At 35.3% G+C, this 12,819-nt stretch overlaps 1 protein-coding gene across 2 annotated transcripts in view; it reads right to left on the bottom strand.

The window, feature by feature from the left end:
• LOC134663705 (kinesin-like protein CG14535) overlaps positions 1-12,819 on the bottom strand; it is a 323,990-nt gene that overhangs the window by 146,821 nt on the left and 164,350 nt on the right. The gene's annotated exons all lie outside the window — the stretch shown is intronic.

Raw genomic sequence — 12,819 nt, 5'->3', positions numbered from 1 at the left:
AAAGAAAACAAAGTCGCCCTCAGAAAGAGATATCTTTTTTGTGAAATACTTAGTAAAAGACGAATTCCGGGAACGATAAGAGCACGTCGCGCCTGACGTCGGCGTTTGGCCTGAGTGATGGGAAACTGCCCAACCCACGATTATCTACGATTTTTTACCGTGTCACACACCATGTTGCCGTTTTACTGTCACAACAATATGATACACGACATGTATAATATAAAATTTATCTATATAACTTTGAAATAAAATTATGACAAGCTATTGCTTTGATTTCGAAACAACCTATCCATTTTTTAATTATAATACACAAAAAAACAAATTAGATAGTTATTTAAAGAGTAGTAGTAGAGAGAAAAACCAAGTTTCAAACACATCGCATCCGTAACTCACAAAAAAACGTGATATATCTTGCAATTAAAACACTCAAATGCAAATCACAGGTTTATTTCACCAACTTCACTTTACAAAATCCAACAGCGTAATGATTAAGTCAAATTTCAAACTACTTCGGATCTTATATTACAATATCAATACCGCCATATTAATAAATCGGAATTCAATCAAGCTTCTTATAAAATTAAATATGAGGCACCCCCCACATCTAGAGTCTTTCGAGCGTCGGCGTCTGTCGGCGTCTGGTCAGCGCTATGGAAAATGACGTCGCTGCGCAGTTGCGTCGACGCTGCGTCGACGTTGCGTCGAGCAGCGGCCATAGAATTGTAGACGCCGACGCTCGAAAGACGCCAGATGTTGAGGCCCTAAAAGGCTAACAAACGTTTCCAAACTATGCCCTCCACACTCTCGCCCCCTACACCGCATCCGACTCGCGCGTCACCTGGCGGCGGCGTCGAATAATTTATTACATTTCTTAAAAGCCATTACGGAGTGACACCGTCAATGGACCGTCACTCCCTGCCGCAATTAGCATGAATTTTATAACGACTACCACGACGACTGCCGAAAGAGCGTCGCGGTTGCGAGGGTTAGCGTTGTTAAGCTCGAGTATGATGTATGGATGTTGAGAGCGTAGGTATTAACCGGGCGCTCAAGTGCAAGATTAAACCCGTAGACTGCACAGTGGAGCTGAGAAGAATAGATCAAAATTTAAAGTATACCAATCAATATTAGTACTTATCGTCGCGTGCAATATCTCCTTATAATAAGTATAGTCTGTCCGATTTCTCGCCATACATTTACTATAGCGTACTTGATCTTAGAAAAACGGACAGACTGTACAAAGTAACTAACATTGCAAAGACGAAAACCAAATCAGTTAGGTAAAAAGCTATACACGTATTGTGGCTATAGGTGCATATAGATTTAGGTAATGTCTGCATACACAGGTCAATTGCCATTCCTGAAGCGACATTGGAACTTTAAAAACGGGCGAGTGATGTCAAATTGATATCTATTTGTAAGTAACAATCGGCCTCGTAAAGGATTAAATAATGTTAAGTAAAGTTTATGACATCAAAGTGATTTTACCTGAAATAGACTGGAGAAATCCTCCACAGAACCTAATTTTCTTTAAAATAGAGGTGGCTCTAAATCTAAATCTATCGTCATATAAATCCCTCCCTCATCCTAACATATCAAGGAAATGCACTGCGTCACACTTAACTTGGTTACACACCACTCTGCCACAGCGTAAAACAGCTAACTCACGGCTCGATTCGGAAAATGAATTAGATTTCTACTAGACTTCATCTAGTTACGATACGGATAATTTAAAGATATTTGTAAGATAGATATGTCAAATTTGACGTTTCCGCGATTCTGGAGGTCCTCTTGAACGATTTCGACAAGTTATGACTTAGATATCCAAGTCACATCTAGTCGATATATCTAATGTAGATCTAGTTGATCTCTAAATCGTCTCAAGATCTTGTGATTATCTCGAAATTCGAATATGCCTGTCAATCTATAATGTTAGTATTCTTCTTCCTGGCGTTATCCCGCCATTTTGCCACGGCTCATGGGAGCCTGTGGTCCGCTTGACAACTAATCCCATGATTTGACGTAGGCACTAGTTTTTACGAAAGCGACTGCTATCTGACCTTCCAACCCAGAGGGGAAACTAGCCTACCTTATTATCTAAAATGTTTAGTATTAGATCTAATAAGCGTCAAGCGGCTAAGATCTACATTAACATAATAACAAGAAATTCTAAAACATATATTCTTATGCTTTTATTTAATATACTTTATGGCCCATAGAGCTCCATATAGGTACTACGGATAACGGGCAGAGGTAGGGTTTAAATGACCAATAGTTTTGAATGGTATTAGTACGATTTCGGTGTCTGGCAATAAATATTTGATATTTAAACCAAAGAATATGCAATATGTTACATTGATGGTACGATTTAAACAACTCGTAGGGTAAATCGTACTGATGACAGTATCTACGGAAGAAATACATTTAGACTCATCACCTAGACAAGATACTTTTCTATGCACAAACATATTTACAACTGCCTCCATAAAGAAAATAGGTATTTACGTTCAAGTAACGCTGACGTATAAACGACCTTTCCGTGTATATTTCGAGTATCCGTTTCGCATCTGAAAATAGCATAATTTTCTTAAAAACCAACGAACACGTTAACCTTCTTGAGAATTAGTGCAAGTGATGTGGCTGTTAACGTGTTTAACGGCATTTCGTTAAAGTGATCGTAAATAAAATGGCGTCGCTTAAAACGTTTTTTTTTTTGCTGTTCAAGAATTGCCCAGTATGCGTCGTAAATTTCCATAAAAGGTTATGTATTTATGGAAAAGAAGCTAAGGTTATTTAGTTACGTCCCCTAGGTATTGGGGTCATAAATACCTTTACTCTTTAATTACATGGCCATAAAAATAGTAGTCCATTAGGGAAGGAGAGCAGAATGAAAAGGAGATGATAGATAGATGTTAGTCTCTACTAATATTATAAATGCGAAAGTACGACTGTCTGTCTGTATTTATGTTATTCACGCTTAAACCGCTGAACCGATTTAGATGAAATTCGGTATAGAGTTGAGGCCCGGGAAAGGACATAAAATTGTTTCTATCAATCACCATTATTATTTCAGACATTATTAATCAGTAGATATAATATAAAGCGATAAGCTCCACTAAAACTAAATTTATACAATAGATATAAACCCAATAGTTATAGCTTCGGTAAATATCTGCTGCAAAATATACAAACACTATACAGTCATGTCAAATAAACGTCTGTCTGTCACTCAATTAGCTTAGGATAAATGCGCAGAGCCCGAAAATTGCTTATCAAATTTCAACTACACACAAAACCAGTATATTTTGAGACCTACCAACCAGGAGTTAGAGTGACGCTTAGAGATCTTAGTTAATAGTTAGGTCGGTGTTTGTGAAGACCGAAAACTGACCAACATTCCATGATCCGTGAGTTCAAAGTAGCCCTTAGGGCAGTTTGTTTAAACTATTGTAGATAGTGTTCGTTCTACTCGTAATATTAATATGATTACGACGAAATTGAGTAAGACATTTATTCATACATCTAATTAAAATGTAGGTATTAAAAATAAATTCAAAGGATTTCTTTCTTGTATGATTATTGAGATTTGGATGAATATTTAATTCGAAAAATTAAATAATACTTCGTAAAACCAAAATGGAATGGCAGGCTGAGACCGTAAATTAAAATTTTTAATATGATTAGGTTCTGTCTGTCAAGAAAACCTTGTTATTTATTTCGTAATTATGCTTTGTTTTATTTTACCTGACACAATCCGGAAGTCAAGAGTGTAGGCTGCACACATTTTATCGTTTCTGATTGTAGTCGCCTATACTTCTAAGGTCAGCTATAGTATAATATAGGTATGTACATCTGAATTTGTACATAGATTTAATAATATGTGTAGGATTGTAAGTCAACGTTTGTAATTAGTTTGGTTCTTTAACTTTTTAATCAGATCATTTTCACCTATCCGTTTGGTTTTATCCTGTTCGCCTATTTACATTATGTCTCAAGATATTCCACCCGATAGGTTTTAATCAACTTAATCGCCCAATCAACGTTATCGAGTCGTTAAACACTGACAGAGACCAGTTCTCTTAATTGATCCACAATCTTCGTTCCCATCTCGCGATCGACAAATTACTCGATGTTCCCAGTAAACGACTAAATTAACATGTTTTCTATCTCTATCTTATTCATCATTATCGCCCTTATCCGAGTTATCAGCAAGTCTAGAAAGGCGACCTTCACGCGGTATTCACGCTTGTGTACCCACTTGCACATCATCTACGTATGCATAGGGGCCCGATTCGGATTTTGAAATAGACATCTATTAGACATCACCAAGATACGATAACGATATGTTTATGATCTAACCTGTCAAATTTGACATATGCGCGATTCTGGAGATACTCTTGAACAACGATTTCCACAGTATATGACTTAGAGATCCAATTCACATCTAATAGATATCTTACTCTATCTAACGTAAAAGTGACATTGGTTGCAAAAGAGAACTAGTTGATATCTAAACTATAACGTATCTAGTACGTGTTGTCTTTTGTGAATATCTTGAAGTTCGAATACGGCAGTAGACCACAGTTCTCATTGTGTTCGAACGCCAAACTACCTCGGCAGAAATGAGTGCCTTTCATCCCTTGGTTAACAATCTACTATTTCTCGGGTAACTGCTTATAATATATCTATTCTTATTAGAATGCTTATGAGGTTTTTAATAAAAGCGAAAGTACCTACAAAAAAAAGAAGCTGAGAACATCAATCAATAATTTCAGCGACCGCTTATTATCCAGGCGGGCTGTGAGCTTGTTTTGTATGTCTTTAAAATAAAACTATGAGAGGAATCACGGAATGCCATGGTATCTTCTCCGAAAGAAATATATGCTTTTAAAACTACTTTAAAAGCGTTAAAACACTCGCATACGAGTAAGATGTTTTTTACTCCGGGTTACTTAAGAATTTTAAAACTTTGATACTTCTCTAGCAATTGCATTATTTACTTTTTTTTTGTTTTTAAAAAGACGTCTGAAATTGTATAAAAAAATATTTTTTACGGTCTTGTGGGTTTGAAACTTTACATTCGTCCAATTAGAGTGGCAACTCGTTGACAATTCTAAAAAATAATATTCCATCATTCGTATCATACGTTCTTGAATGGTGGGTTTTTGACAGTGTAATCGACCTTAACAAAGTATGTAGGTATCTCTTTTCTTAAAAGTGCTTTTAATTAATGATTTATATAAAGTTCATATAAGCAAAGTAAGTTGTGCCTTTTTAGTCCATATAAATACTTATATTAGAGAACAGCATATGACCGTCACAGAACGCTGAACTCACAACCGACCCTTTGGCGTAGCCTTAAACAATGCCATTCACGACCGGATTAAACTTCACAATGCTCATAAAGGAATCGCCCGGAGTTCTGAGCGAGTGACGTATGTATGACGATGCGGGAACCAACTCAAACTTGCAACCAGATATATCTAAATTCAAGCAATTATAGCTCTTGTGACCCATTAATAAGTTAAACAACACATTTGAGTGTCGGAAAAGTAAATATTGCTCAGGTGCATACAGCTTAATTGTTTTTTTCTTCTTAATGAGGCACAAGTGGTCTACAATGGCAGTCATTGTGCAATAAAAAAACATAAAATATTTCTTCCCGTTAATTTGTTTCGGGCTCTCGGCGGAAAACGGTGGAAAAGTGAATCACGAAACTGTCTATATCAGTATTTCAGGCACGTTTGCTTTTGTGACATGTAAGCTGCACAATTTCACATTGTTTTCAATAGCCTGTAACATTGCTGAAAATCTTGAAACAATACATCCTATAGTATAAAATATAAATAATTATATTACTTATACATTTCTAAATGTAAGCAGATGTTTAATGTATTAAATAATAATTGATTGTACTGTATGTATTTAACTAACTGTAATGCAAGTATGGGTTCTACCGTAGTGTAAAATCAACTGAGCCGATTTTGATGATTATGAAGCTTAAACCGATTTATTTTTATGACACGTATAACATATGCTACATTTTAACTGACTTGACGCGTAAAAGAGGAAAATAAATATGTTTTAATTTCAAACAAGTTGAATCATACGTGTTTAATACAAAGTATAAAGTAAATACCAGTAGGTACTAGAATGCGTATGAAAACTCTTTAATTTCACATTAAATGTGACTATAATTTTCATAGACATCACTTTAACAATTCAGACTAAGCACCTGGCCTTTTTCCACAAAACAACTTTGCATTGACCGCATAAAGTCTTAATTTGTTTGAAACGTGCTTCATGCGCAGTGAGTCCAAACGTTAGAAGCGTCTAACTGTAGCTCGTTAGGTAATCAAATTTGTTTGCTGTGGACTAACGAGCTTGTGACCAGGCTTCGCAGCCAGTCTGCGCCGTGACTTGGGTTACAAGGGGGCGTATTGATAGTCATAGCGATGGTAACATGTCATAACTTTCTGTTTGAGACTGAACTAGTTCGGTGGGTATTAGGCTTTATGTAGTTGTAAGCTAATTAGACAGAGATAAAATTAGTTTTTTTAATGTAATGTGATAACTTTTTATCAGGCAATTAATGGCAGGTATGCTATTATTTTTTTGGCTTTTGAACCATATATACCTGTTTTGGCAAACATGACCCAACGCATATACATTATGACATGACCACTGCTTACCCTTCTTCGCTTTATCTAAATGTAATAAATTGTTAACTTAAAATATAACTTTATATTTTCCACTAAATAAAAATGCCCATTTTGAATAATTACACTATTCTTAATATTCGTTTGTTATTAAATTATTTCAGTATCTCCCTAATTATCTAAAAGGAATAGCAGACAGATAGGCAATAAACAAACAATATTGGTATCTACCAGGTTTAAAATAAAACAAAACATAATTACTCCCAAAAATATTTTTAACACCCAGAAAGGGTTCAATAGGTACTAAAAATTAACCGACATTGCTTGCAATAAATCTCTATTTGTCTGTCTGGCCGGTGTCTGGCGTTAAAAAAGGGACGTCAGCACTCATTACGCCGACGTGCCTATACTGCCGTTATTTATACCTACGCATTTTGTTTTTTCTTTATTTTACTATACTTACTAGTATACAGTTGACCGATCGCTTTAGTTTTACGCCAGCGCAAGCACCAATGGATGTCAAGATATATTCATCGTTATGTATGTATGCCTTCAAGTCACGCTAAACACCACGGCCAAGTTGTGATTTCGCGTAGTTTAATTTCTCAAATTATCACCCGTACAATTAGCAAATTTCACTCCTGAAATATCGATTAATATTTTCTTTACAGTAATAAAAAAAAATCTTTGATATTCTCAAGGTAATTCCACCACACCCAAGAAGCAAAACTAATTATTTTGTCGAATTTCTAACATATTTACTACCAATATCAGTGTATGAATAATACCTATTATATAAACTACTACTACTCGTAAGTAGGATGCGAGTAAAACGACTTGTTTGCACGGCAACAACTCTAGAAAAACATGTTTAAAATGCGGCCAATCTAAACGGGTGAAAAACATTGCGTTGTCACAATAGAAACAAATTCAAATTTTAAAAAGTTTGGACCGTTCTAACTGAAACGGCCGCTGGCTACGGTGTTGCCGCGCGAGCTGCGAGGCGACCGGACGGCCGCGTTCGGCGAAGGGGTGGGAAAACACGAAAACTCGATAAATTTTAAAGTGCTGTATGCCCTCACGCCTGGAGCCCAATCCGTCCGTTTACAGCTGCCAAAATGTACGCTGTTTTGAAAAGTTCATTAATATTATGCGGGAATCGTTACCTATTGTTCTTACTTTTAGTACGGTTAGGAATATTATAGTTTTAGCAGGATGAATATTTTAATACGATTATAGACACTATTGTATACATTGTAATTTATGAAAATTGTTACGATAGTCAGAACAATGATAACTATTAAAAAAAAAACCCTACGGTTTATACCAACAAAATCCATTTTACTAAAATGCCTTCCATCATTTTAGAAGAGAGTTGATAGGTACTCTGCTGGAACGATTTTTAAGAATCATAGCTAAGTACACTGTAAGAAAAAACCGCATCGCCGCTCTTTCACGCAAAAAAACCGCATCGAAATTGACCCACTGCTACGATGCCACAGACCGACAGACAGACAAAGGCGTCAAACATATAACACCCCTCTTTTTTCTTCGGGGGTTAGAAACTAATCATTTGTATAGACATTTACCATTAATCTAAGCTTTTTTTTTAATAGAGAATTTGAAACATTTAATACAAAATATCTATAAGTAGGTAGATGAATACACTTTGTAATGAAAAATTGTCTTTAACCTAGCTAAAGCTCTTTTGTTCTTAATTTACGACTTTAAAATTATGACACTCGTCAAACCCAAGTCGTAAAAATTATTTCAAAGTATTACATTATAATTGGATCGGGGCTCCTGTCACCGTTTATTGCTTTTTTCCTTATGTTTCAAATTAAAAAGCAATAACTCTGCCTTAGAACAAAGGTGCCCCTCAGGTTTACTTCTAAGATTTATGTAATTTTTCTGGTTTGTTAAATTATAACAATCAGTTCTAAGATAGTTTAACGGGGCATACACGAGTTACTATTTATTTACACTGCATGAATGCATGGAGTCAAATCGGTATGGCTTAAGCTCCTTTGCCACTGGGCTTCGTTTCATCTACGACTCTTATTTAAAAAAAAATTAAGTAATTTTGTCTTAAGGGGCCCACTGATTAACAGTCCGCCGGACGGTATCGGCCTGTCAGTTGTTCGGAACTGTCAAAATTTTGTTCTAACTGACAGTCCGCCGGATGGTATCTGCCTGTCAGTTGTTCGGAACTGTCAAATTTTTGTTCTAACTGACAGGCCGATTCCGTCCGGCGGACTGTTCAACTCACGGTAAATTATTTACTAAAGGGGTCCACTGCCTCTTTAGTAAATAGTTTACCGTGTGTTGTATTTGTTATATTTGATATCTAGAGTAAGTATAACAACAAGTATAACTAGGTATCAAAGTTCAGCCCAATATATATCCCTATCAAACTCTACCCTACCCTATCGATATAAGACAAGGGAGACCCTTGCTTGACCAACGAGAAGATTTAAGATTGACACTGTGAAATATATTCCGGACTTATTATGATATTTCAGACTTGAAAATACATAGTTTGAAAGTGCTACTGACCGGTAATCTGTATCATGAACCCGTGATAAGTCCTGTCGCAAAATACCGGGTTGAAGAGTCGCGCTCGCGCCGCTGCCGTGTAATGAAGAAGCGGCCCGGGGCGACACTCGCCTTTAATTAAAACTCGAGATTCGTTCGCGCTGCGTTAATTTCATTGCGACCTATTACACTACTGTTATACCAGTATGGGAATTTTAATCTTTGGGTCGTCTTGGAAGTTTAAAAAGTGATGTTGTTTTTGTTTGGATTTTAAGCCGGGGGTTCAAATCCGCCTAGATGTGAAGCGATCGACTCAATTAAATACTTATTACAAGCTAACTCAATATATTAATATTTAAATAATTTTAGTCACTAGGTTAAATATAAACAAACGATATAGGTAATAACATCGGCAAACATGTTTAAATTGGGTAATCCATCTAATTTTTCATTTTCGTGTTTGACTAAGTATTTATATACATAGTTTGATTTTTATAATACCTCCGCAGGTGGTCAAACACATTACAGACACATTAAACTCTATTTGTCTCACTTTATTTAAGTATTTCAGTTGAAAAAAGAATTCCCTAATTTATTTATAACAGACAGCCCAAGCAATATGTATTGTTTTTCGATTATATCATGTAGATTGTTAAGAAAATCAAAGTTTAAGATGAGTTTCACAGGTCTATCACTTATCTTAGCCGGTTGGTAAAGAAGTTGCGCGGTGATTTTCTAGTAAATGTGGGAGAGTTTTGGGGCTAAAACTAATTTATGTACTACTTTCTTACTTACTTAACATATAACAAATCAGGCTCATGCAACGAAGAATTCCGCCGGCCTTTAGCTGACCATAATAAACTCCTTACTGTCAGCCTCAGCTAAACATTGGACCTAATTTTTGTTTATACAGACATATCCCTAAATGCTTATTTAAAACATAGAAATTTTACATCTTAAATAATTACAAAGAAAATAACTATTAGTCAAACCCGTTCTTTATCGCTTCTGGTGCAAAAGTGCCCATAATACTCACGGCATTACCCCGCTGGATGGCTACGGACAGACTCTACAATCCGTAAAACAATGTTCAAGTGTAATCATTTTTCTTTACTGCTCGTTCACAATACTGCGCAGCCATTTTCTTTACCAGATGACGGGTGCCGGCCCTTTACAAAGTAAACTTTACAATTAAATCTATCTGCAGAGAAAGAAGCGAGATATGGTTACAGGGTTTATCTCTTCTGATTAATATTTGTTAAAGTTCACGTTTTGCGTGATTAGAAATAAGAGTTATTGTAACAATAACAGCAGATCTGATTTTACTAGGTACTTGTACTTAGAAGAAAATTAGTTTGTATTTTTGTAAACAAACTAATTATAACACCAATTATGTGTAAAATTAGTGATCAAGTTATTTTGAAGATGCCACCTGATATCCGCGACAGAGCAACGCAATGCCGGTACATGCGGTACCTGAACAAATGAACACATAATTATGTGTGTAGATAGAACAGTGTATATAAATGCACACAATTAGGCATTAAAATAAAAGTGTGGGTTTATGAAACGAACGAAGCGAGTTTCATAATAAGATCACATGAGTGTAGCAGTACCTTTCATTATGTAGCAGTCACATAAATTACATAGAACTTAAATACTTTGATTACAGAAAACATCATTGTATACAACATAATAGCTCCTTTAAATAAAATACTACAGATAGTTATCAGCGACTAGAGGAAGGTAGGAATGAGCGGAAGCAAAAATTGCGAGCATTTGTCAAAGTCCTCCCCGCGGAAATGGTGCATAAATAAAGGTCCAGTTAAAAAAATGTGCGCAGCCGCTACTATCGGTACATTGGAACAATGTTTACACATTGTTATGACTGTAAACCGAAGGAAAATATTGACTTAAGTAAATACATATAATATAATAGGTAATTACGAAATAAGTATCGCAAATCAAGAACTTTTGATAAAACAGAAATAGTGGACAATTTAAAAAGGATTAGTAAGTGCTCTAAAAAGGTCTATTTCGTCCAGGAGGTGCATTCATAATACATAAAAAAGGATTATTATCCCTCACTAACTGGTTTTGTATTGACATATTATGTTTTACGTTTTTTAACATGCCCCTTATAATTAATTCTCAATGGTTAAGGCGCTCTTATACTGGAGTTTTACGTTTTCAAGGGGGTGAAGCAGACGCAGCGATAGAATAGACAGAGGGGCACCCCGCGCGCCCCACCGCACGATTCCCGCGCAACACGTCTACTTCCTTATTCTGTCGCCATCCGTATTCTGGTTTGTTAGTTCCGAAATTTTTTCGGAAATTTATATTGAATATTTTTTATATATTGACGAAATAAATAAAATTAAGATTGTTTATAGGCTAATTCGTATTTTGATGAGTATTTAATGAAATTTACTATGGTGGTAAGTATAGATAATTATATGTAGAGTATTCCACAGTAAAATAATAAAAATCAATCATTTCTAATCATGTTTAATTCCACGTTGTTTTATAATTCATGTAGTCTTGTCTGATATAATAAGCTTTAGAAATCGATACTTTTGGGTTCAATTGGCGTAAAGGACATTTTGGCGAAAATGAGTTATATATACAGTTTTATTCAAAATTCCAAGCGCTTTCGTTCTGTATAGTTAAAATTTCAATATCTCTTTAAAAGTTGTCAATTTTATACTATGATTTTGGAAAAACACCTTAGCTCAGGGGGCGTAAATGACCCGTTATAAATTACATAGTATAGTAAAAATAATTGTTATAAATTGTATTGATAGACATAAATAAATAGATATAGATGGTTGGACAGCAGTGATTCTGCTGAAGTAATATAAACAAATAAAAAAAATTGTTTTGTGGCAAAAATTGTTTGTAAGTACATTACGCCCTTTTTCTAATAAGACAACCATAAAAAAAGAGACGTAAGGGACGCTCTTCTTAAAAACAGTTGTGTTTTTTGGCGTACCGGATATGCTGTTCTCGTAAATAAGTATTGTATTATAAGTTCAAGCAATCGGTTCAAAAGAACTCAAAAAGTTAAGAATAAGCCATAAATACAGACAACCGTTTATTGAAACAAACAAAAAGGTATGATTTTTTTTTCTCAAAACCAAACCGTTTTTGGCTCTCCTAAAAATCGCGTTTTGTCCGTTAAACCCTTTGAGCCTACGGTAGTCGATGTGTACCGTAGTTGGTAACGAATACACCCTGAATTTAGAATAAAAATGTCTGAGTATGTCACTTACGACCCCCTACTAAACAAGACTCACTAAATTATCAAAAATGTCATGGTCGTAAAGGACATTCATAGTGTTTTTGACCAATTTTAAAGGACATTAACTTCTTTCGTATTTAATTTATAGATATGATCGCTAATTTAGGTTAAAGAGACTAACATTTTGAATACTTTTCCAATACACATCAAAAATATAGCTCGATAAATAAAAAAAATATATCAACATTAAACAAAACATCGCAGTTATTCGCGTCTCCTGAAAAGTAGCATTTTGTCCTTTACGCCAATCGAACCCAAAGGTATCTTCAGTCTTGTCTTGACCGGGCGCGTGCAATATTACACTGGACTGCCGAGATAAGCGAG

The sequence above is a fragment of the Cydia fagiglandana genome, chromosome 1 (genome assembly GCF_963556715.1).
Source record: "Cydia fagiglandana chromosome 1, ilCydFagi1.1, whole genome shotgun sequence".
Classification (NCBI taxonomy): domain Eukaryota; kingdom Metazoa; phylum Arthropoda; class Insecta; order Lepidoptera; family Tortricidae; genus Cydia; species Cydia fagiglandana.
This window is presented reverse-complemented; position numbering and strand designations above follow the sequence as displayed.